The following is a 27,780-nucleotide window of genomic DNA, read 5'->3' as shown; positions in this document are numbered from 1 at the left end:
TAATCCAGTATAAGTGGACCTGTTCAAGGGTCATATGTACATACTGTATACATATAGCATATATAGTAACCATACTCTATAATGATACCATATAAGTATTATTATTAACATTAATATATTATGTATATTTCTATATTTAAAAGAGTAGTAGGAAAGATGTTAATGTTAAAAAATACATCAAAAGTCAGGGTGCCTGGGTGGCTCAGTCAATTAAGTGTCCAACTCTTGATCTCAGATCAGGTTGTGATCTCATGATCATAAGACTGAGTCCCGCGTAGGCTCTGCACTGAGTGGAACCTGCTTGGGATTCTCTCTCTCTGTCTCTCTGTCTCTCTCTCTTTCCCTGCTCTCTCTCAAAATAAATAAATTAACATTAAAAAAGAAATATATCTAAAGGTAACTTGGTTTATTATCTCACCATAACCATGATAAATATAAAAATGTTACTATCCTTAAGAGCTCATGGTCTAGTCATCACATACTGGAAAATACTCTGTTTTTAAAAAAATTGTAGACAGAAAAGGACTTGCAAGCTATCAATCATAAGTCTTTAAATTTTATCAAACCTGTCTTTATAGGACCATGAACTCCCTAAGAAATCAATATCATAGGCAATATTCACAGTAAGGAAAAGAAGTAATAGTTTTAAAAATATATTTAGTATTATTGCTCAAATAATTTTTGACAGTACTTTCACATTCAGTGATTAAAACATGATTTTCCTGTGTGATTTGTTCAATCCATTGAGGGATTTTCTGGCCTAATTTTGTAAATTTTCTACATATGTTCTATGAGTCTATTAACTTGCCATTAAAAACTTGAACTTAGTATTTGATATATGTCCTTTGAGGCCAATCTCTTCCATTTATACATTTATAACCTTACTATTTCCCTCTTAATGCTTCATTTTTTTCATCTGTAAAATGAGGAATATAATATTACATTTATCATAGGTGGTTAGTATTAAGTGAGAATTTTCATGTAAAGCGTGTGGTACAGAATTTAGTACATCATACATACTCAGTAATTGTAGATATATATATATGTATATGTATGTATATTATGTATATAATGATCGGCAGCAGTTACATGGACATTATTTACTATGCTTGTTATAATTTAACTAATTTACCTATATCCTCATTCCTTGTTCCTTTAAGATATCAGAATAATTGATGATTCTCAACTGTTACTTGCAACAGATGTCCATGTCTAAACAAATACCTGATGTAAAACAGTTGTGCAAGACAATTTAATTAGGAGATTAATTGTTAAGTCATTCACTTTTTCCCTTGCTGGCTTTTCTAGTGTAGACCACTTGAGTCTCAGATTAACCAAATTGTCTGGTCTTATATTGGGCACTGGAATGAGGTTATTTCTAATTGCTGGAATGTAGTTAATTAAGGCAAAATGTACTCTTGAGTTGGAAGCATCCTGCTCCCTGGCACTGGACCCCTGCTACTCAGGAGTACACTTCCCCTTCCTCTCTTGTCTTCAGGTAAAGCCTACTTTCTCCTGGGGCTGACCCGGACCTATTACTCGGATCCAAATTTCTTATTTCCGGTAACTCTTATCACTCCAGCCATTTACACTGGCTAATTCATTGATGCCTACTATTTCGATTTGGATGCTCTTTGCCTGCCCTCCAAATAATAAAACCTCAAAATGGCCTAGGCTACCCTAGAATTATGCATATGTACATGTGACACCATGTGTGTGTGTTAAAATAAGCTTCACAATACTGAAAAAGCTGGCCTAATTCCTAGAATGCTGGTGGAGGAAAAACTAAGGATCTAAGGCTAGTATTCATCAGGTCTACTTTTTTGTTGTCTAACACTGCATTACTTTGTGCCATGTGCCCTGATGCATTCATTTCCTACATAACTTTGAGCCCGTTGGGCTTCTAATAATAGATTTTGAATTATGGTAATTTAACTTGAATAGAAATTATAATCATAGAATTTGATGCAGAAATGGGGTTGAGAGATTATTTGATCCATCTTTTCTGTCATTTCAGGAACTCCATCTAACATGAGATAATTTAAGCTTTTATTCATAGTCTTTAAAAAACATGACCCTCCCCAAGCCAAACTTTGTAAGTCAGGATACACAATGGGAAAAAATTATATTCATGAGAAGAGTATTTCCCTAGTTTTAATTCCTCTCATTTTTTTCATATGTTATGGATCTAACTTTTATATATATGTGCCTAATTTGCCAGTACATATGACAGTGAAATAATATTAAATTAGATATCTATTGGAGCACTTGGGTGGCCCAGTCAGTTAAGCGTCTGACTTTGGCTCAGGTCATAATCTCACAGTTCTTGAGTTCGAGCCCCACGTCGGGCTCTGTGCTGATAGCTCTGAGCCTGGAGCCTGTTTCAGATTCTGTATCTCCCTCTCTCTTGGTTTCTCCCCTACTTGCACTCTGTCTCTGTCTCTCTCTGTCGCAAAAATAAATAAAGATTAAAAAAAAAGATATCTATTTATCACCTACGTATGTAATCAAATCTGTTAAGAAACACAGAAAAGAATGCAAACCATATAGACATTTAAAATGTGTACTTTAAGCAGATAAGACTCCAAGGGCATTAGGAGAGGATGAAACAATTCAAAATTTAAACACATTTCAATCAAAAGCCTCAGAAACGACTTTTGCCTCATAGCCTGAATTTGACATACCTACACAGCTGTTTGCCACCTAAAAACAAGTGACTACCAAAAGGGAACCTTTTACATTTTTAATTCTTTCTCTTATGTGAAATTAAAGGCATCCTCAGCTGTAGCAAATAACATTTTGGTTTTTTGCCTTGTAATTTAGAGACATGCTTTCTATGAAGGTTGTGCTATTTCCTTAATTGCTGAACAATCATAAGCTATGGTGTGTATAAGTATTTTCTCCACAATTTGTAAGACATATGCTTGCCTTTATTATTCCCAAGCACAATCTGTTACAGTGTTTATGTGTATCATTATTATGTCTGTCAATCCTTCTTGTTATTGTTATATATTTACCTCAAAAATTTTGAGGCATCTCAGACATAACATTCCTAATAGGCCACCATCAGATGACAAGTACAAAAAGAGAATAATAAAATAAAATAAAAGATGTATGTTTTGTTAATAATTTTATTTTATTCCTTTAATGTTTACTTACTTATTTTGAGAGAATGAGAGCAAGCAGGGGAGGGGCAGAAAGAGGAGGAGAGAAAATCCCAAGCAGGCATGCTCTGCACTGTCATCATGGAGGCTGATATGGGGCTTGAACACATGAACTGTGAGATCATGACCTGAGCCAAAACCAAGGGTTAGACGCTTAACAGACTGAACCCCTCAGACATCCTTGTTTTATTAATAATTTTATATCAGACCAGAGAATGTCATATGGCCTGCTGTTTTAGAAGTCAAAAGAATTCAAAACATAGTTTATAAAACGGGCTTACTTTTTACCTTTAGGATTCTGAAATTATAGAAATAATTAAGTGAATCGCATAGAGGTGAGAACAACTCCTATCCAAAGAGCACACCGGTTTTTTTGTTGAGACAGTATATTCAGTACAATCTACTCTTTCTTCAGCATAGTTAGGGTTTTGAACTTAAAACAGCCACAATAAAGCTGTAAGAAAGGGAGGGGGGAGGAATTTGACATTTTGCCCACACCGTGCTGGGAAAAGCAGATAAGAATATAATGGACTTCCTTGCTCTAACTGCATCTCCTCTAAATAATGGAAAAGAAGATCAGATATATTTTAGATATAAGAATTTTACTTATTTCCTTATTCAAAAATCTCAGCAGGATCATACTAGTCCAGAATAAAAGATTCTCATCAACACTTATAACACTGAATAGAGTGACGATGTAATATAATACAATAAATAGTATGTTAAAGAAAAGATTGCCATTGTTACTATTCTTTCCTTCAAAGCAGTTTTGGTTCTTTTCCAAATGTGTCATCTGTTGAACGTATTTCACATGCATAAATAGAAGCTGTTGACCTCCCTTGCCCTAAGGATGTTCATTCGCCATCTAATCAAAACTCTCCTGATGCAATTTATTTTATTTGCTTCCCACTATTTACAATTTGTTCCTACTATATGATGGCTCAAATAAGACGCATTCTTTTAAAAATGCATATACTCTTGAACCTCTGTTTGCAAAATAGCCCAGCAATATTAATTTTTGGAAACATTCATTTCATTTATATGGTGAATCAATCATGGGGACTTTTGAATTTCACATTATCCTTAAGATTATCTTTATTTTTAAGCGAATATATTATTGTTAATAAAAACAAAACACACAATTCAGCAAATTATAGGACTTAATTTATGTCCTTTAATGCCTTTCTCTTTATTCAAACAAGCTTTCTCTAGCTATATGCACTTATATGGGAGTTTTGTTTGTGGATTTTCCCCAAAATTGAATTATACTACAAATATTACCTGAATACCACCTTTAAAAAATTCTTATAATGTTTTTTATTAATATTCTTGCAAGTTAGTAAATAAAGGTGTAACTTGGTGTTTTCTGATTTCTCATGCATGTAACAGGTATATAGAGTATTGCATATTTGGATGAATGTGTCTTTTTTAAAAAACCTTTTAAAATGGCAGAGACAGAAGGAGACACAGAATCTGTAACAGGCTTCAGGCTCTGAGCTGTCAGCATAGAGCCTGACGTGGGGCTCAAACTCAAAAACTGTGAGATCATGACCTGCGCCCAAATCAGAGGCTTAACCAATTGAGCCACCCAGGTGCCCCAACACATTTCTGTTTTTTACTGCACAACACCTTATATAAAACAATCTAAGATCCCATTAATGGGAATAATTTATATTGGTTAGCTCCACAACAAGGCTAATGCCTTTTTTCTAGCGTAACCTCTTATAATGAAGAGACTCAGGAGCTAACACTACGTTTTCTTAAATCCTTTGTAGCTAGTGTTCTGAAATGGGAGAGAAGTTGTGAGTAAAGCAAGCATCTTGCTGGCATGTTTCAGGGCAGAGACTGTGATCTTTTAGAATCTGCAGCTTTGGCAGCACCATCCTGATGTCTCAAGTTCTTGATCATGGCCCTCTGGTTTTTCTGAGTGAACTGCACAGTTTTGGGAATCAGTGATATGCTAGAGGCATCCCACATCAGCTGATTAGGGCTTAATGTGCCTATTTCTTCTCTGCTTTGTCATGTTGATGGAAATTGGCCAGGAGTGCTGGTAGGAGTGCTTGTGCTGCTACTTGCATTGAGGGAGTGACTTAAAGAAGTTACTAGGCTCAGAGTTTTGATTTCTTAGTTTACTGTGGTCACAGAGTTTTGCTTTGCTTTTAATTACCTTGAATGAAACTCATCACTGGAACTAAAATCAGAAGGAGAGTTGATTCTTCCATACATTAAGTTTAATTTGCAGCTTATCCTGTTTCCTTATGTAAAAAATAAAAAGAGAAACTCATAAGAAATATTGGAACTCACAGAATTGAAATTATGACATTTGGAAAAACTGAGACAGTTCTAGATACCTCATATTCCATGACTCCCCTGACCCCCCATTAGTGACAAAAGTGGTTCTTTCTCACCTTTCTGAGGATGTTAATCCTTTTTTGCTGAAAATCATGTAACAACCACAGCTAAGTCTGGAACCTTGCAAGAAGATAAAAACATTTTAATCTCCACTGCTAACACCTACCATTACCTCCAAATCTGTAACCAGAGTCAAAAGGTTGCCTGGCCCAGGAACAAACTATGAGGTATGCTCACTTGGAAGGTAGGAAACAGAGGTTTTGTTAATTTCAATCACTCTGAACCCACAGAACAGGAACAAAAAATTACTATTTACTAGACAAGAGAGGATGGACAATATACTATTTGAGACTAAGTCTATTCATATGAATAATTGAATTATAATAACTAAATTTATAAATATTGATTAATACTAATTAATGTCCAAGACTCTGAATTAATCTAGCTCGTAATATAGGTCTCATTATTTGCTTCGTTGATTAGTCAAATCTACACTTATGGTGGTATAAGATGAATGAATTGAGTTTATAGAATCATTTGCTTTTGTTTTAGTGTAGAACACAAATCTGTTTCTATTAAAATCCAGGTATCAAAGATATTGATTCCCTCAGGCCACAGAATGGGAGTGAAGGTGAAATTTGCAGTGACTGGAGGCCCAGTGTGACAGTATTATCATTTTCTATTTGTGCTACCATGATGTATGAGAGAGGTTATGAAGTGCAAACTAAAGAATGGATTGATATGGGTGTGTAAATCTACACTTACCTTTGTTCTCTGGAAAACTCATAGGAAAAATTTTGTTACTAAACCCTTGAAAAATACACTAGAGAAGAAAGTACAGGCATCCTTGAAAGGATCTTCAACAACATGAGAAAAAGCATTTATCCTCTATCCTCTGGGAATAAAGATGGGAGATGCTGTCATCACAATCAATTTACTGATTTCAATTTGGACAAAGAATGCAGTGTAGGAAATGATCAGCTCTCAAGCTAGTAAGATCCCTCTGAGTGAAGGAGAGGCCAGTTGCACTTGACATATGGCCTAAAAACAACACATCTACATTCTGTCAAGTTCTTCCTACTCATCTTCAAAGGGAGTTGTGGTCTTTATCAGAGTAATTATGCAATGATGTGAGAGAAATAAACAAAATTTAGGGAATGATTAGAGAGATTATGAATGCCATGGTGGTGTATTCATCAGAAAGAGGGTTTATGGAATTTAAATAATAAGTATGGATTTAACCCAACCTTTCCTCACATTGGCTTCAGTGGCATAGATGAGACTGCATGCATCCTGTTCATCCTGTTATTGTGATTTTCCCTCAGTAACTAGCATAATGCATATAGATTTACAATAAATGGCAGAGTACTCACCATTTCTCCCTGAACCATGGAATGAAAGCCATCAGGATAGGAAGACTCAAGTGGAAATTCCTGGATCATTTCCATCCTATCATAATAATCATTCAGAAGATATATTATGTTCTGTCAGAGAATCAGAGATTGAGATCACCACTAAAGCATTGCAACATGCAAGTGTAGCGATTCTTATATTTATATTTAAGTACCATATTTACACTTAGGGCAGACAGATGTTTGTTAGAAAATAATACTGACTGTTGAAAACATAATCATAATCATGTATGAAATACAGTTTCATCTGTATTTCAGATGCATTATCCCTATTGGAGAAAACCAACACATCCTGGTTTTCAGTTTCCTACCCAGGCACCGTAAGGAAGCCTCTCTGCTTTTTAGTTTCCTCTGGGCTGAAGAGACTCAACCCACTTATTTGGGTCTTTGTTGGCTAGAAAAAAAAAGTGGACTTGGTCAATGAAAACAGTCTTTCCCCCCGTCATAAATTTCCCAGGACTGAATTATTCATAGCACCCACCATATTCTACTCCTAATCACTGCACTTCTGACATAAAGTCCACAATTCCTTTATAACATCTCCTGGGAACTTGTCAAGCCCTCAAGAGGAAAGATCTTGCATATAGTACTTTACAGGCTTCAATGCTCTTTAACATAAATGGGTGAATATGTTGGATTGGATATGTGATTGGAGAGAGGGAGTTTTGTTTTTGTTCCATACTGCCAAAGTCCACATTGTATAATAAAGACTCTTTTCATTCTTTGTCCTCAGTTCCTGGAGGGAAACTCAAACCCCTGGACTTCCCTGGGTGACAGTAGTACCTCAGTTATTCATGGTAGGCTGTAAGAGTTTATGCTATATGGTTACTCTTGGTTGGCTTTTTGATAACTGTGCCAAAGAAATGACTCAAGATGGGGTCAGGTCATGCCACAAAGACCAAATGTGTGACTAGAAGGTTGAGACTTTGAGCTATGTGAAATCGGTCTGACCTCCCTAACCCTGGGTGGGGAGAGCGTGGGCTAGAATTTGAGTTCAAACACCAGGTTAGTGATTCAGTCAGTCTTACCTGGGTAATGAAACCTCATTGCAAATTCTGGACACCGAAGCTTGGTGGAACTTTCTGAGGGTAAACACAACAATGGGCCAAGAGGATCCTATTCTGATTGCACAGGGAAAGAACATAGAAGCTCTGTGTTCAGGACCCTCCTAGACCTGCTTTTTGTGTCTCTCCATTTGGCTAGTCCTGATTTGCATCCTTTATGATAAAGCTTTAATCATAATAGAAGCACTTTCCTGTGTTCTGGAGTTATTCTAATGAATTATAGACCCTGAGAGGTTGTGGGAAATTCTGGGATCTGTTACCTTTTGGTCAGAAATGCATGTGTCTGGCATCTAGCATCCGGAGTGAGGGCAGTCTCACTGGGAATCTTACTCTTTAACCTGTGGAGTCTGATATTAATCCTTGCTGATTAATGTCTGAATTGAATTGCCTTGCAGTATTTTATCCTGCTGTATGAAGTTTTAACCACATAAGAAATAAATGGCTTTTCCTGCTTGATGCAGAAAATATTTGTCCTGTGATTAATGTAACATCAAGTATCAGCTTGTCAAGTTATCTTTGTGCCATTTAACTTAGCTGGTTCAATGGCCATTCAATGAGAGTAAGAGTTTAATTTTGTATGCAGCTTTAGTTTTATGATATTCTAATGGTCACATACTATAAGTGACATAGAAAAATACATTTTAGATACATCACTATCATGATTGTTTTTTTTACCATTTTAATTCCAGTGACAAGTAGAAGGCCTAGCATATAGTATGTAAAGATTCAAATACTTATTTAATGTTGAAAATTGGTAGAATGAGAAAACTTTGTATTCTAAGGCTATCCTGTTCAAATTGACAAAAAAAAAAAAAAAACCAGTTCAGAAAGCATATTGTCTATTGGTAAGGTATAACTAAAATCATCATTTATTTCATTGAAGTCATAGTCTCTTCCATGATTGACTTGCAAGAAACGTGAGGTCCCCCGGAGGATGCCACAAATACATTACAGTGTTGCCTCCAGAGACCTCAGCAAATGTCTTCTGGTTTTATCAGGAGCTTCATAGAGGAAGACTGGAGGAGAATTTGCCACATACTTACCTGTAGACAGCCAATACAAGGGGCAGCAGACCAGTGCTCACCACTTTGATGCCTGGCCAAGGAGGTTCTATTAATTGTTACCGACCTCGTCAACCAGCTATAGATGCTTTCTTGCTCCTCCCGAGCAAGGAGTCTATACTGCTACTGAAGAGGCTGTCCCAGATCCTAAAAACATGGAAAACATGGTGCACTATCTAAATGACTGCCACTGAGATGAAGGGGAGACTAGGGGGAAGGAGAACAGGCAAGTACTTCGAGGTATTACTCTACAAATACATGCAATTCCTTAATTGCACTATTATTACTTTTAAGAACTTGATATAAAAGACTTTCATTGTACTCAAAGTCTAATCATACTACCAATATTTAACACTTCTGACTGAAGAATGAAAACGAATGAGGTATTTTTATATATCATTTTCCCTTATATACTTGAAGGGTGCCAAAAATTGAATTGTAATTTTTTTATACTTACTTAGGTGGAGTTTCTTGACAACGGTTACTAGTAAGAATCTGAAGATATAATCACTTAACAATCTGGGTAGGCATTAAATATAAGCACTTCAAGCATACAACTAGATGTAAAACGTTTATGTTTACACTGATGGCCATATTGAGCCATCCCCGTAATGTGTCTTATATATTATTTTCAAAACATTATTTAATATACACACAGTGAAAGGACTTTTAATACCAAACCACATGCAGACAACTCTCAGGGTTCAGTCCAGGGTTAAAATATCCTTGTCATTTCTCCTTGTGTCATAATGTATAAGAGTACAGGAAGCTCTGCTACTGGTTTATCTTAGAAGCGACAGTATAAATTTATGCTTAATTATTTGCTTCATTGTGTTATGCAGTGGTAATTTATTATCAAAAGACATGTACCAAACATCCTTTGATAAGTATTTATTAGATAAGATTTAGCAGTGGTATCAAAAATCCTTTGATAAGTATTTATTAGATAAGATTAGGAGTGATATATCCTTAAAATTATATATACATATGTGTGTGTGAAATTATATGTAAAATTATATGTGTATATGCGTACATGAATATACATATTTACTCACTAATTTTTATAAGATACTTCACAGGAAAGTAAAAATATTGTCATATTAAAATAACGTTAAAAGATGAACCAGAGGCATAGCTCAAGGGCACTAGCACTCAACTTACCGAGAATCTGAAAATGAGTGCTTAACTAGTTTATGTAGAAAGCGAATGAAAACTAATTTATTGATGGTTGCTAGTACATAGTTTGGAGAGAAGGAATCCAAAATAATACTGGAAAAATATTAACCTACTTCCCCTCAATTGATCATGAAAGATTTGGGCCAGCATAGGACATGCCTGAGGACTTGTTTAACATGCAAATCATAAAAGTAAGGTGTTCTTATGTCTTATAAATGCATTAATAAACGCTATGCATTTTTTCTCATTTTACAACTTGATATATGACTCTGGTATTTATTAATCCTTTAAAAATAAAAGTGATAATTGAAATAGTTATCCACATGATTCTAGAAAAGACATGTGCCTGGGTATATGTGTGTAGTTTGCTTTTTCTTTTTTTGAATGAGTATAGTAAAATCCCAAATTAAAAAATTAGTAATATGTCTACTATCACTTCTTTATTTTACCAGTGCATAAAATCTTAGTAATGGAATAAAAGAATCTGAGAACTGAAAGAAATCATCTATCTCATTATATGGCTGAAGAAAGAAAGCAGAAAACAGGCTAGATAACTTTCTTCAGTCTCTAGTCTCTCTAATTTTTGTATAACTTCCCTCTGCATTGCTGAAAATACCAGTGAGAACAGATCTCAACCTTTTCCAGTATATAAAAACAACAAAAACAAGAGTTATTATTTATCTATGAACTATCAACACATGCAAGAAAGTACCTGAGATGCTTTCTATATATTATCTCATTTAGTCCTAGCAACAACCCTACATATTAGACATACCATTAGAAGAGGAAACTCGGTCATTGAAAGATTATGTATGGTTACTGATTATGGAGCTATCAAGTAGCAGAGATAGAATTTGAACCTAAGTAGTCTAGTTCTCTAGAGCTAATAGACTCTCTCACCACAATTAATCCCCTTTCCATAAGCACAGTAGAATATTAATCATGCTCTACTCCTCAGTTATAACCCTTCTGTTCCTTGAGGAAGTATATATGAGTATTCATGAGCAAAAGTAAAGTTGTAAGAGTGTGTGCATGTGCACATGTGTGTATATGTGTAAAAGAGAGAGAGAGAGAGAGAGAGAAAGGGGAAAGAGGAAGATCTATGATTTGACTTAAAATTTGGGTCTATTTATCAAAATCATTCCAAGTATCAGTTTAAAAATGGAAAAGGCATTTAATTAGAGCTTATTGGATATACTTAAAAAATTAAAGAACAGGATTTAAGAACAGTAATCTTCTCAAGAAGTGATCTGGAACCTGAACTTTTGTGAAACCTGAGCTCTCCTCATTTTTACTGATTAAAAAATTTTACCTTAGTGATCTAAAAGTCTGGTTCCTTACATTTCTGTTCTCTTTTGTTATCTATCATCAAAAGCTCAAGTTTCCAAGATTATTCATATCAGAAGAACACTTATCACCATGTTATTTTATTTATTATCTAATCTGATTCTATTAAATTTCATGTTCCATTAGCCCATATCTTTCACTGTAACCTCTGGGGCTCATGGTCTCTCATCACTAAAGGCACCATGTGCCTCAATTTCTTTTCTGAAAGTTTTCTTCTCTGTTGGGTCAACTGAACCCTGGCCCTATGCTGAGTCTCTTCTTCACCTCCTCTGAAATGGAGGATGATTGTCCCACGTCCCATTCACCTTAGCACCTCATGGTGGAAGGTGAGTTCTCCATTTACCCTGTTACTGTTTACAAATCACCTGATATGTTGGCATTGTACTTGAGAAATGCTTCCACAAAGGAGAATTTAGAATATTTGATAAATGTGACTACATCGTCATTAAATGGGATCTCATTGTTATGAGGCAAATATTTCTAACCACATGTCATTAATTTAATCATAAAATAGAATTCACACTTTTTTATACTGATGTCTTTATACACAAAGTACTCTTCTCAGTTTCCTCTTCTGCTATGGTGATAGCTCACACTATAACACAATAGGATTGATACAATGACAGTTATAGGGTAATACTATCCTATCTGGATGTGCCAACTCACTCTCGGTGAGTGTTAGAGAAATATGTCTCTATAGAGGAAGAGCATTGCAACATAAAAGTAGGATTCTCAACTGCAAATCCCCTAAACCCCAAAATTATACTTTGGTTTTATAATGCTAAAACAGAAGTTTCCAGAGAGTTTTTCTTTCCATGTACAATGAAAATTTTGACAATTATAGAAGAAAACATTGTTTTAACTAAATAGAGTTCTAATGCTCCCAAAGAAATAAAATTAGTCAATCCAAAATATCATTTTAAGGACTGGTATTTTTTTCATGTTCTAACTTGGTCCTATATTGTGTAGACACACACATTCAATTATATATAGTTCATATATATTTTATGTATATTATATATAATACAATGTCATGTATATAATATAATCATATTATGTATACACACACATAATTATTGTTAAATGTATATGTATATGTAATATCATGTATAAAATAATATATGTAATACAGTGTAATTATATATATAAATACATTGTATAATTATATAAACATATAAAATATTATATAATTTTATGTATATTATGGTATTTTAGGTATTTGGCCACTTTATTGCCCTCTACCTTACATAACTGGTAGAATAATAATTTCTGTTATCATCTGTAATTGTTTCATCCCTAAAATCAATTTCTAAAACATTTCTTCTTTCCATTTCATTATATCAGTCTCATCTTCATTCCAATTTCACTTATATACTATCCCCTATGCTCTACAAATGGGCTATTTTTCGTCCATATCTACAGTGTATTATACAATTCAATGGCTATTTTGGTAACAATCTATTCTCCTTGACTCTCTGGTCTCCCATTATTTTTCCAAGGAAAACGTTATCCCTGAATGACTCAAGTTTTACCACTTCTACTTTTACACATAAATACCAAATGTATCTGGAGAAAATTACACATTATTTTTACTCAGTGTTATAAAAGTATGATTTCTAATGCCAAAGGGGAAAATAATAAAAAAGAGATGTAAAAGCAAATAAATCAAACAAAAAAACAAATGAGAAACCAAGTTAGTGTTCTCAGTTGCCCATTCATTTCTATGTGAAGTAGGAGCCAAATTATCTGCTGCAAAAGTGAAAAGAGTTTGAGAAATGTCATCAACAGAAAATGGGTATGGGAAAATAAAAAATATCTTATTTTATTATTATAGAAAATGGAAATTATCCTTGACTATTTTTGTCTCTATTTCCACAATATATGTATGTTTGTATGTGTATGTGTGGTTTACTATGCACCATAAACTACTATTTTCTGAGCCCACAGTAGAACGAGAAAGATAGAGTCAAGAAGCTGAGAATTTATGAGACGAGTTGGGTATATTAAGGATAAGAAGTATAGTTCACTTATAGTTGTGGTGAGTGCCTCAGAGTAAAGGCAGAGTGTAGAATGAAAGCATGACATATCTTGGAGAGATTTCCTGAAAACTGAAGAGAAAAGGTTGCCAGTTGTTGAAAAGAAAACATGATGGAGTAGGAGAAAATAACATTTCAGCAATGAAGTCTAGCATGTAAGAAGACAATGAAGTAGAAGAGTTTGTCTGCAAATAACTCAGAAAAGTCTCGTGAGGATAGTGAGCAAGAGGAAGATTGTTTCACAGTGAGACTGGGAGGCTTGTCAGAGATACATTTTAAAAATATGCTTGACGCCTGTGTGGCTCAGGTCACTGTCTTGCCGTTCATGGGTTCCAGCCCTGTGTCGGGCTCTGTGCAGACTGTGCAAAGCTTGCTTCAGGGTCTGTGCCTCCCTCTCTCTCTGCCTCTCTCCCACTTAAAAAAAATGCTTCGACCTTTAGAGGATTTCAAAGGTGTGATGAGAAGGTGTTTAAGACCTACAAATAAGTGAGCGTGACGGAAATATCTACTTGTTAGCAATGTAGTCTAGTTGCTCTATGAATAATTCTTGGTATGGAGAAGACAGCATCATATAGTTAGGCCTATAGTAGATTATTGTAATACTCCAAATAAAAATTGATGATGGATTCCATAGAGAGAGTGTGGGTAAAGATGGTCTCTCTTTTGCCACTGTTGTGTCAGGATGTAATGCCTGAAATAGCGGTAGTTACCTTACAACCAGCCTGAGGGGGTGGGAGGGATGCCACACAACTGGCGGCAGAGCAGATGGAAAGAACCAGGGTCTTTGCTAACAGATCACTGAATCTGCTACAGGTGTGAAACCAAAGTAGGATGTCCTGTTATGAGACGTTAGCGTCAGAGAGAAGACTTCTGAGGCAGAGAAGGGACTATAGTAAACGCTGTCCAAGTATTTTTTTTAGAGAACGAGATTTCTTCAGGACTAAAGATTCTTTTCTTGAGTTAGAAAAAGGCCTTGGAGGGTTTAAGCAATGCCTTGGAAGTTTAAAGAATAAGAGACTTTCCAGAGAGTGAGATGTTTTGATTAATGACTTTCTGGGTGACAGGTTTTGAATACTGATAAGAAGCCAAGCTCTAAGAAAGAATAGCTTTGTGGAGGACAAAGTGGTCAAAGGAACGAGAGCTTTGAATTGAATAGATCATCAGTGTGAAATGTGCACACATCTAGGATGATGGCACAAAATTGTGGTAGGAAGGAAGAGAATGTGAGATCTGGATGGAAGTTTTTAAAGAATGAGGAAAAGTGACAAGGAATGAAATAAGTGACAGAATTGTATAACCATGAGTCTCGATGGAGCAGGGGAGAGACATTAATGTAATTGGAATGACATTGGAATCCAGACCTTGATGTATACAAGATGTGAAAGAATGCTCTGCTTACACTTGACAACACAAAGTAAATGGTGTTGGTGAAAGCCAGTTGACATTTGAGGTTCAGAGTTAGAAATAAAATTCAGAAGTAGAGCATAAAGGGGAGTTTAAAAGGTTTTTTTGCAGCAGACATTCTGTAAGACACAAGAGAAGATTTAGCTAGAATGGGGAGGATACAAAAGTTGGATACAAAGCAACAAAACCCAAATCATTCTCAGGATTACAGTAGACTAGAACATAAAAAAAATAGGAAAAGGTGTTACTCCATTAGTCACTGACTCGTGCTAGATGCATTAGAATTGTGGTAGATTTCTTCTTGATGATGTCTTGGAGGGTTTGTTTTGTGATAAATTGTCTGCATTCTGAGAAAAAACATCCTGCCGTTTGTTATAGACCAAGGTATCATTTTCTTCTGCAGGAGTTGGCTTCTGCAAGGACACAGTGACTGCGAGGGGCTGAGAAAATATGTGTTTTGTTGGTTACTGCAGGAAGTGAAATGTCCCTAAGCATATTAGCCTTAGATTTTGAAAGAAATTAAAATGATTGTCAGTACATTATTGTTAAACGTCTATATACTAAAAATTATTGATCTGATTAACAAACCATTCTATTTCAACATAGAATTTTTAATCCTGTCTTGGTGTCTGCTGTCAGAGGACTCAAGTTAACAATAGCACCAATTGCCAAGATTAGAAAACAAAGCATCATAGATCAAAAGTTGATGCCATGGACATCACACCAATAAATTTTAGAATTTAAGTAAAGTTGATAAATTCATTGAAAAAAATCATCTCTGACATAAATTGAATGCATGTGAAAAAACTTTCCCTTAAATGTAGTTCCAAGTCCTCACATCTTCACAGCTGGATCCCACAAATGTAAAGACTAACATAACACCTATTTCAAACACTTTTTTTTTTTCCAGAAAGTTAAAAACAAAAAAAAGTCCTTGTGATTGGTTTTCTGTGGTTTGAATGAATTTGGTACCAAAACCTGATAAAGATTTTACATGAAAACAAAATTTATGCCAGTCTCTCTGATAAATTTTAATGCAAAACTCCAAGCAAAATATTAGCAAATGAAAGCCGCCATAATATAAAAATGGTAATATATTACAATTACTTTTGGAAATATAAGGTTTGTGTTCATTATGCTAACAGAATATTTGAATGAAAGCCACAATAAATGCAGAATACATATTCGTGATAAAAACTCAGCAAACTGGGAACAGAAGCTTCTCTAACCTGATTTCAAACATCTACAAATATCTATAGGAAACATCACACTTAATGAATTATTATAAAATTTCCTCTGGAGAGTATTGGGTGATGTGTCATTTTTATATGTTGGGGGAATCAATATTAACATACAATTATCAATCTAATTATCTTTATCAATCTATATAATGTATGCACTTCTGTTTTAAAACATCCAGGGTATTTTTTTTGGTGGCAAAATTTTTAAAAATTTAAATTTTTTACAGAAATTTAAATTGGCCTAGAATATCCAAGATAAGCTTTAATAGAAAAATTGAAATTATAGAATAAAATACATTAATGAGCCAAAATAATTAAGATGATATCATATTGAATGAAGGATAGATAACAAATTGTATAGAAAAATCAATCCAGAAACAATATACATAGTCACTTGATATATCACAATGAGGAAAACACTGAAGTAGACTAAGAATACCATATGTTTTCAATAATTTTGCTGAATGATTTGCATATTTCTTTGGACTACTAGCTCATACCATATGCAAAATCAATTCCATATAGCTTATAGATTCAAATTCAAAAGACAATACAGTAACAACAGAAGATAGAAAAAGGCATTACAAGCCAACTTCATGATTTTTCAAATTCTTAATTTAAATGACTAAACTACAGTGTCAGAGAAGACTTTGCAATATATATTTGCTTATATGTTACTTATAAATATACATCAGCTATAAATATATTGATATGTATCTCCAATAAATTAATTTTAACTGGAATATATGAAGAACTACTAGGCACTACACAAAAGGGGATATTCCAATAGTAAAAAAAAAATGGTCTTCAACATTATTAACTTTTTTGGGGAAAAAATCAGATTAAACACTCTCTACAACTATTGAAATGGCCAAAATTGGAATAAATAGAAGATACCAGGTTTTGCTAAAATATGGAGATAGATAAGGAAATGAGACAATGGGAAACTTATTCATGCGTGTTTTATAGAACACATGTTTGAATAGTCTTGTTAGTTACATTATTCACAATTGCCAAAAACCCATCAACAATGGACATGGTCAATTAATTGTGGTATGTTAACAACATAAACTACAACTATGAGGATGGAAAAACAAAACAAAACAAAACCCAAAACTATTGTTATGTTCGATAACATAGATAAATCTTACAATCAAAACAAGAGAATTACAAAATAAATTTATTGAATAAATCTGCTTATATAAAATTTCAGCACAGTTATGACTAGTATATAGTTGACAGTTTAGTTTCTATGTGGTAGCAACTGGAATAAAGCAGAGAAATGACTTCTAGGATATTAGTAAAGTTCTAATTTTTATATGGATGGTTAATACTTGGATTTGTTCTCTTTATGAAAACTCAATCTACTACTATACTCATGAATTTTAAACATTTTGTAGGTTACATTAATTTAATTTTTATTTAAATTAAAATAAATCATTACAGGCAAAAAATTCCAGATATACTTTGAGAGTGAGAAAAATTTATCAGAAGTTTCCAATGGAATTACTCTCCTCTATAATTGGCCAGCATGGTTCTCATGAGCATCACTAGCCCCATCAAGGGAATGACTTTATCAGATTAGCTTGAGCTAATCAAAATCCATTCTCTGGGGAATATGGCTAGACACTACAAAAACAATATTAAGATCCTATTAATAAGGAAAAATTACTGTAATGGATTTTCATATAGCAAATTTAAAAAAAGCTATTTATCCTCTCATGTATAATTTTATAATAAGATGCTTTTAGCTTTGCTCTGGAGACAGAGATCATAAGAAATATCTTGGGAAGATGATCGGATCTATGAGCACTCACTCTTTACTATTCTCTTTTTTAAAAATAGCACCCTTTTTATATTATTTCTTCTGTCTTTGTCTCAACAATCCAACTTGGAAAGTTGTTTAAAATGTATTTGAATGGAAAAGTATGTTTGTGTTTCTGCAATGAAATTATATTGCCTTGACTGTGCCACATTTTATTTGAAATAATTATGTAGCTATAGAGATTAATGCCTTACCTATCAGTTAACTTGGTTCCATTTGATTATTTTTATAAGATGCATATTTTCTATTTTATTCAGTCAGCATAGACTCTACTATATAAAGGGCCAGTGTTGACTCAACTGAGTGGTTACTGAGTGGTACATTATAGGTAACTAGTTCATTATACACTCAAAATAATTTCAAGATGTTTGTATAGAGGTATGTTAACAAAATATAATTTAACAAAATGTATATTTGTATCCGCAATTCTGATTCAGGTCTGAGGATACAATTACTTTTAAGCTTTCTATATTTCATTTATTCAGCAAATACTTAAGCAGCTAATACATCCAGGTACTCAACTAGACAGAATAGTGAACAAAGAGCAAAAATATCTCTGTCTTCATAGAGTTTACATTTCAATGGAAAAAAGGAGACAATAAAAAATAAGAATAATACAAATAGAAATGACTTAGGTAAATATATTCCATCAATAAATGCTGCAGAAAAAGGAAGTAGAGTATGGTAGAGGGCATTTGAGAATGCTGGATAAGGAGTAGACTATAATTTCCTAAAGGATGTTCAGGAGAAGCTTTATCAAAAACAGCATTTGAGGGGTGCCTGGGTGGCTCAGTCAGTTAAGCATCTGACTTCAGCTCAGGTTTTGATCTCATGGTTTGAGCAGTGCATCGGGCTCTGTGCTGATGGCTCAGAGCTGGAGCCTCCTTTATATTCTGAGTCTCCCTCTCTCTCTGCCCCTACCCTGCTCATGCTATGTCTCTATCTTTTAAAAATGAATAAACATTAAAAAATTAAAAATGAAAAAAGAAACATAGCATTTGAACTAAGACTTAAAGAGAAGTAGACACCAAAGTGACTGAGTGAAGAAAAATTCAAGCAAAGGAAACAGCACAGATTCTTCTAAGGCTGGTATGTTAAAGGGAGGGACAAAAATGATGCCATTTTATATGAGGTAGAGTGATCAAGAGGGAAAGTAGTAAAATATGAATTTAGAGGGTAATTGGGGGGCCATCACTGAACATTATTAGAAATTTGACATTTATGGGGTGCCTGGGTGGCTCAGTTGGTTAAGCGTCCGGCTTCGGCTCAGGTCATGATCTCATAGTTCATGGGTTCGAGCCCCGCATCGGGCTCTGTGCTGACAGCTATCTCAGAGCCTGGAGCATGCTTCGGATTCTGTGTCTCCCTCTCTCTTTGACCTTCCCTTGCTCGCACTGTCTCTCTCTGTTTCTCAAAAAAAAAAAAAAAAAAAAGAAATTTGACATTTATGCTGAATGAAAGTATTACAGTACTTTGAATAGAAGAGGGAGATAAATTGAATTTCATTTAAAATTGATCAATCCATTGATCATATGAAACATGTATGAAGGGAAGGGTAAACACAGGACAGGATGAAAGAAAATTATTTCGGTAATCCAGGCAAGAAAGGATAATGACTTCGAGAGAGATAAGTAGATATTGGGTGAGGAATTAATACGTTTTACCTAGAGTATTTTATTTTTTATTGATTTTGATTTATTTAAAATTTTTACTTACTTATTTATTTATTTGGGGGCTGGGCAGAGAGGAGGGAAGAGAGAGAATCTCAAGCAGGCTCCACACTCTCAGTGCAGAGACCAAAGCAGAGCTTGAATTCATGAACTGTGAGATTATGACCTGAGCCAAAACCAAGAGTCCTATGCTCAACTGACTGAGCTATCCAGCACACCCCCATGGAGTATTTTCAAGGCAGAGCTAACAGAATTTCTTATTGGACTCTATGAGGTATGAGAGGAAGAGAAGAATGAGATTTTTTGGGGGGACTATAAGCTGCAAAAATGAAGATTTTGCCAAATGAAGTACAGAGTGAAGTATGGGAATGAAGTACTGGGCATAAAGTAGGAGCTGGAAAAAATGAGTGTACTCATTGGCCTATAGGTGGCATTTCACATTATGAAAATGAATTAGTTCATCTAGAGTGTGAACGGAGCTTGAGGGTAGATTAGCAACATTGATTAAACTCTAGAACACTTCAATTTTAAGTTGAGAACAATAGGAAGAATTCACAAAAGTACTAAGACAAAGTTGAGTAGGGAAAAATCTAGAAGAGCATGGTGTGATGCTCTTAACATTGAGTATAATTTGCATGGCATTAATATGCTTATACTTTTGGTCACATTTAATCCCTAACTTTGTCACCAAGAGAATCACGTGTATCCCTTATACTGCCATATTTACATTCAGCTTTGTTTTTAAAAGTTATTTCTTTTTATTTTGAGAGAGGCTGACACAGTGTGAGTGGAGGAGGGGCAGAGAGAGAAGGAGAGAGAGAGAATCCCAAGCAGGCTCCACACTGTCAGTGCAGAGCCCAATGCATGGCTCAAACTCATGAACCGTGAGCTTATGACCTGAGCCAAAACCGAGAGCTGGACGCTTAACCAACTGACCCACCCAGGCACCCCTAAATACAGCTTTTAAGAAGTAGTGAAGTGGTGGAATTTTGGGTTTTTTCTCAAAACTTAACTAAATTTTACACAATGACCTTTAATAGATGTGTATGTAAAATTTGCTTGAAAGTCAAATAATCCCTACAATACTATTTTCTAAATTATGTATAAGAAATCTAATTTATACATAACTGGGTGGCTCAGTCAGTTAAGCATCTGACTCCTGATTTCAGCTCGGGTCTTTATTATTATTTTTTTAATGTATTTTATTTTGAGAGAGAGAGAGACAGAGAGTGAGCAGGGAAGGGGCAGAGAGAGAGAGGGAGACACAGAATCTGAAGCAGGCTCTAGGCTCTGAGCTAGCTGTCAGCACAGAGACTGATGCAGGGCTGAAACCCATAGACTGTGAGATCATGACCTGAGCTGAAGTTGGATGCTTAACCAACTGAGCCATCCAGGCGCCCCTTGGCTCATGTCTTGTTCTTGGCTCAGGTCATGATCTCATGGTCATAAGATTGAGCACTGCAATTCTTGTGATTCTCTCTCTCCCTCTTCCTCTGTTGCTCCCCTGCCTGCTTGCCCTCAAATAAATAAATAAATAAAACATTAGTAAATGTAAAAACACATTTCATATGAGAATGTCATAGAAACTAAAGCAAATACAAAGTTAATATATAATACATTCTCAAAGGTATATTTTTATGTGTTTTTTCATGTATAAAAACCTCTTTGAAAGTATAGATTAAAAAATCATAATGGTCACAAATAAAATAGATATAAGAAAATATACTTCATGAAACAAAACAAATTGCCAGATAAACATTTGCAAAAAACATATCTGATAAAAGACTATTATCCAAAATATACAAAGAACTCATACAACTCAAAAGTAAGGGGCTCCTGGCTGGCTCAGTCAGAAGAGCAAGTGACTTTTGACCTTGGGGTCATGAGTTTAAGCCTCAATTTGAGTGTAGAGTCTAGTTTAAAAACAAACAAAGAAACAAACAAACAAAAAACCTCAACAATAAGAACACAAAGAACATTAAAAATGGGCAAAAGATTGAAGAGGCAGGTCACCCAAAGAAGATATAGAGATGGCATATAAGCATATGAAAGATGTTCAACATCATGTCATTAGGGAATTACAAACTAAAACAACAATGAAATACTACTACACGCTTATCAGAATGGTAAAATCCAGAACACCAACACTAAATGCCTGCAGGATCAACAGGAAGTCTCATTCATTGCTGGTAGGAATGCCAAATAGAACAGCCACTTCAGAAAACAGTGTGATGGTTTCTTACACAACTAAGCATGTATACCATGTGATGTAGCAATTGCTCTCCTTGGAATATACACAAAGATTTGAAAATATATGTTCACACAAATAGTTGTATGTGTATATTTGTACATACGTTATTAATAATTGTTAAATTGGGATGCCTGGGTGGCTCAGTCGGTTGAGCATCCAACTTCGGCTCAGGTCATGATCTCATGGTTTATAGGTTTGAGCCCCGCATCAGGCTCTGTGCTGGCAGCTCGGAGCCTGAAGCCTGCTTTGTATTCTGTCTCTCTCTCTCTGCCCCTCTCCTGATCACACTGTTTCTCTCTGTCTCTCAAAAAGTAATAAAATGTTAAAAAATATTAAAAAAATAATTGTTAAATCTTGGAAGGAACCAAAATGTCCCTCAGTAGATGAAATGGGGGTGCCTGGGTGATTCAGTTGGTTAAGTGTCCAACTCTTGGTTTTGACTCAGTCATGATCTAACGGTTTGTGATTTGAACCCCATGTCTGGCTCTATGCTGACAGCATGGAACTTGCTTGGGATCCTCTCTCTCTCTCTCTCTCTCTCTCTCTCTCTCTCTCTCTCTCTGCCCCTCCCTTATCATGCTCCCTTTGTAAATAAATACATAAACTTAAAAAATTATTAAATACAAAATCACAGTTAGAGTGATTTAAGCTATTTTATGTAATACACTCCTCAAACAAATGGGCTGTTCATAAAAAAGGTCACAGTGAATTAGCTTAAGAGTTTCTCAAGGGTTATAGTTCTTTTTAAAAAGTGCCTAAGAAACCAATTTTTCTAACTATTTAAAAATCTAATTGGGAGATGTAGTATTTAAAACTGTTCTATTCTCCCTGAGACCCGAAGAAAGGGACATGAGCTGTACCATTGGGAGGCTGTTTTCTCACTTCCAACTCTGCTTCCAACTTGCAAACATGTCGTATAAGTGCTGCATTAATTATTAAATTAAAAACATAAGAGAGATGCTATCCAACAAATATCAGTTAAGACTCCCATAAAATAATCCAAGATTTGAGCTTCTTTAAATGTATATGCTCATCTAATAACTGAATTCTTTTTCCTTTCATCTCTGTGATCAACACACTTTTATTACATTATGCTTACTTGCACTTAGAGAAGGCATAGAAGCTAATTGCAGAGGTGAATTCCAGTCACCCATAATATAAGGTCTTACTTCCTCTGGTGGGACTTTTTGCTTCACTGAGTCAGGGAGATCTTTTAGCTATACACTTTATGATTGGTTTATTTTTGTTGTTGTGTTTCAGATGCCATTTGAGATTTCAGGTTTATGATGTGAATGGCATATTGTCCTTGTTAGTATCTCTCAGATGGCACTCTCCTCATTAATGTTTTAGACAAATATAGTACAAGCATATCTCAGAGATAGGAAAAGTTCAGTTCCAGACCACTGCAAAAAAGTGACTATCATAATAAGCAAGTCAAAACAATTGTTTTGTTTCCCAGTACATAAAGAAGTTATGTTTACACTATACTATAGTCTATTAAGTATGCAATAGAAATTATGCCAAAAAACAATGTATATATATTAATCAAAATACTTTATTGCTAAAAAAATGCTAACTGTTATTGGAACTTTCAGCCAGCTGTAATCATTTTGCTGATGGAGAGTTTTGCCTCAATGTTGATGGCTGCTGAATGACTAGGGTGGTGGTTGCTGAAGGTTGGGTGGCTGTGGCAATTTCTTCAAATAACACAACAGTGAAGTTTATTGTATCCATGGAATCACTTTTTCATGAACACTTTTTCTGTAGCATGCAATGCTGTTTGGTAGCATTTTAATCACAGTAAAACTTCTTTCAAGACTGGAGTCAATCTTTTGAAACCCTTATACTTCTTTATCACTACATTTATGTCATATTCTAAATCCTTTCTTGGCATTTCAATAATCTCCATAGTATCTTCACCAGGAGTAGAATCTATCCCAGGAAACCACTTTTCTTCACACATACATAAGAAGCAACTCTTGATCTGTTCAAGTTTGATCATGAGGTTGCAGCAATTCAGACCCATCTTCAGGCTCTGCTTCTAATTCTATTTCTCCTAGTATTTCTACCACATCTGCAGATACTTCTTTCAGTGAATTCTTGAGACCCTCAAAGGCAACTTTGAAGGTTGGAATCAACTTCTTCCAAACTCCTTTTAATTGATATTTTGACCTCTTCCCACAAATCATAAATGTTCTTAATGACATCTAGAATAATAAAGACTTTCCAGAAGTCTTTTGATTCATTTTCCCCAGATCATCAGAAGAATTACTATCTATGGCAGCTCTCCCTTACAAAATGTATTTCTTAAATAATAAGACTTGAAAGTTGAAATCCCTTCATGATTCATGGGCTGCAGAATGTATGTTGTGTTAGCAGTCATGAAAACAGCGTTAATCCTATTGTAACATGTCCATCAGAGCTCTTGGGTGACATTGTGAAGGAGCAGTAATATTTTGAAAGATAAATTTTTGGGGTACCTCTGATTTCTGTCACCCAGCACAACTGATTTAGCACGATTCTTTTTTTGAATTTTAAAAAATCTTTTTATTTCTTCTTGAGAGAGAGAGAGAGAGACCGCATGAGCATGGGAGAGTCAGAGAAAGAGGGATAGAGAATCCAAAGACAGACTCCAGGCTCTGAGCTAGCTGTCAGGATAAAGACTGACGCAGGCCTCGAACCCACAAACCATGAGATCATGACCTGAGCCAAAGTTGAACACTTAAACAACTGAGCCACCCAGGTGCCCCATGATTTAGCACAATTCTTAAAAGACCGAAGATTTTCAGAAAGGTAAATGCACATTGGCTTCAACTTCATGTCACTAGGAGCATTAGCCCCAATCAAGAAAACCTCTGAGGCTTTGAAATTGGCCATTGACTTTTCCTCTCTAACTATGAAAGTTTTGGATGACATCTTCCTCCAACAGAAGGCTATTTCATCGACACTGAATATCTATTGTTGAATGTAGCCACCTTCACTGATTATTTTATCTAGCTCTTCTGGAAAATTTGCTACAGCTTTGGCATCAGCACTTGCTGCTTCACCTTTCACTTCTGTATTATGGAGAAAGTCTCTTTCCTTAAACATCATGAGCAAACTTTTGCCAACTTCAAGCTTTTCTTCTGCACCTTCCTCACCTCTCTCAGCCTTCATAGAATTGAAGAAATTTAAGGCCTTGTTCTGGATTACATGTTGCCTTAATGGGATATTGTGGCTTGTTTGATCTTCTATTCAGATCACTAAAATGTCCCTTTATCAACAGGTAGGTTGTTTTGCTTTCTTATCACCTGTGTGTTCACTGGAGTAGGACTTTTAATTTCCTTCAAGGACCTTTACTTTGCGTTTTCATTTTGACTGTTTGGCACAAGAGTCTCAGTCTATCTCAACTTTCAATATGCCTTCATCACCAAGCTTAATCTTTTCTAGTTTTTTATTTAAAGTGAGGGTTGTGTGACCTTTCCTTTTACTTAGAGTCCATAGTAGGGTTATCCATTAGCCTAATTTCAACAGTTGGCCAACATGTTTCTTGGGGTAGGGAGGCCTGAGAAGAGGGAGAAAGATGGGGAACAGCTGGCCAGTGGAACAGTCAGAACACAAACATTTATCAATTAAATTTTGTCTTGTGTGGATGCAGTTTGTGATGCAATTACAATAATAACATCAAATATCACCATCACAGATCACCATGATGAATATAATAACAATGAAAACAGTTGAAATATTGCACAGATTACCAAAATGTGACTAAAAGATCCAACGTGAGCAAATAGTGTTTGGAAAACTGGCACGGATAGACTTGTTTGCTACAGAATTACCTCAAACCTTCACTTTGTAGAAAAAAACCCTCAATATATGCAAAGCATAATAAAATGAGGTATGCCTATAACTTGTCAGCATGGCGTTGCATAATTAGCGCATGTATAAACATCTGTGTTCAACATCTACACTTCTTTGAGCAGATTCTGTTTAGAATTAACATGTTTGGCTTATTACTTTCAGTTCATCAAGGGTTAACCCACTTATGAAGATAAATACTTTTCAATGTGACTCAAAAAAGAAACTAAAAGAAACAATGTAATTAAAATTCACTGTAGAGACATTTTCAATAAGGAGAAATTCATCATTTATATTTGGGATGTAAATACCAAATCCATTTTGGAAAGAAAGGTGTGGGAGATTTCCTTGAAATTGTTTTATGCATGGTCAATACAGTTTTGATAAAATACATATTATACTGTAAGAAGCCTTAACTATATATGATATGACTTTATTTCTTAAAAATTGTTGCGGTGCTTAATTCATAGATTAAATTCTAGGAACCTAGATCAGCTTTTTGCTCTGTCTTCTCTTCATGCACCAGATATAAAGAGATCACCACATTGGTACCATTGTTCTTGATTTCTTCTTTTACTTGTTTGAAGTTATTATTTAAATGCCTTTCTATTCCTGAGACACACAGAGGTTAATTATAGGGATTGTATTTTCTTTCCTGTAGTCAGATACATAGATTAGAAAATCCCTTTAAACTGATATACACTTCCAATGCTGGATTATAGCAAAGGTAATTATCCAGTCTTGGCATCTGTGAAGAGAGACGTATGTCCTGACAGCAATCTGCCTAAAAGTGATCTTTGTGGCTACTAAGATCCTAAGAATTGTGTATTCAAGATCTGGGAACTTTCAGGACTATTTGTGTTAGTCATGAATTGTCAACTCCAGTTCCATTTCCTTTCCCATATCGGGGTTAGGACTTGAGAGTATTTACAGCATTCTCAGGATGCTGAGATAGAAGTGAAGAATGCTCTAGTAGATTGCTGTAGTACTTACGGATGTGCTGGGGGATGCTCTTAAAGATTGTCTAAATTGGCTGTTGTTTTGTCACTGAAGGCCAGTCTTTAAGAGTCTACACAGCCACCAAATAAAGAACCAACATCTCTAACTTCAGTGATTGTCCTGAAATGCAATAGAAGATTTGAGGAGTTTGTTTGTTTGGTCCCACCTGAAAGGCAGAGAGTAGAGGGTTTTTGGTTTTCTTTTCTTTTTCCTCTTTATGCAGGAACAATTATTTTAATATTTATAAAAGATGTCTGTTCTTCCAATAAAAAAAAAGCGAGCCAAGGAATGAATATAATGTGCCCTTTATTTGCTACATGCAGGAACAAGTAATAGTTTTAGCAGGAGAATGTGATCTATTGAATTGATTTCGTTTTTCTTTTTCAAATAATATTTCAGATCAGTTTTAGAGCAGAATATTATATATCTGATGAGTTTTACTATCAGTTTGCATCCCAAATCATCACAGTTTTTCTTATCTCTGGAGTCACCACAGGGGTTTTAAAAACTACCGTAGGGGTTTTAAGGGCTGTGATTTAGAAAGCGTACTGTCATACCGCATGTGCAGATCTTGGGTATGCTGCTACTCATGACAGAAAATTAATAGACCATCCTAATGACCCTCTGATTTTCCCTGTTGTTCAGGCAGCTGATTCAAGCCCCCACAGCTATAATTAAACAGAGCAATCTGTCAAGGAAGATAGCTGCTCTTGTTAATTCTATAAACCACCATATTGGCGTTTCCTAGTGTGCTCTGTGGCTGACACGCAATTTTGAAAGCTTTTTGCCAAAGCAAACTGCCAGGGGATAAAACTCTAAACAAGCATCCTGTGGAATGAACCTGAAGATGCTGGTGAACTATAGCATCACCTCACTATTTTCAGTTTTGCAACAGACTGTCCTTGGGCAAATACAGTAGTGCTTGTAAGTAAAAAATAACA

This window comes from Suricata suricatta, chromosome 9 (assembly GCF_006229205.1).
Source record: "Suricata suricatta isolate VVHF042 chromosome 9, meerkat_22Aug2017_6uvM2_HiC, whole genome shotgun sequence".
NCBI classification, from domain to species: domain Eukaryota; kingdom Metazoa; phylum Chordata; class Mammalia; order Carnivora; family Herpestidae; genus Suricata; species Suricata suricatta.
This window is presented reverse-complemented; position numbering follows the sequence as displayed.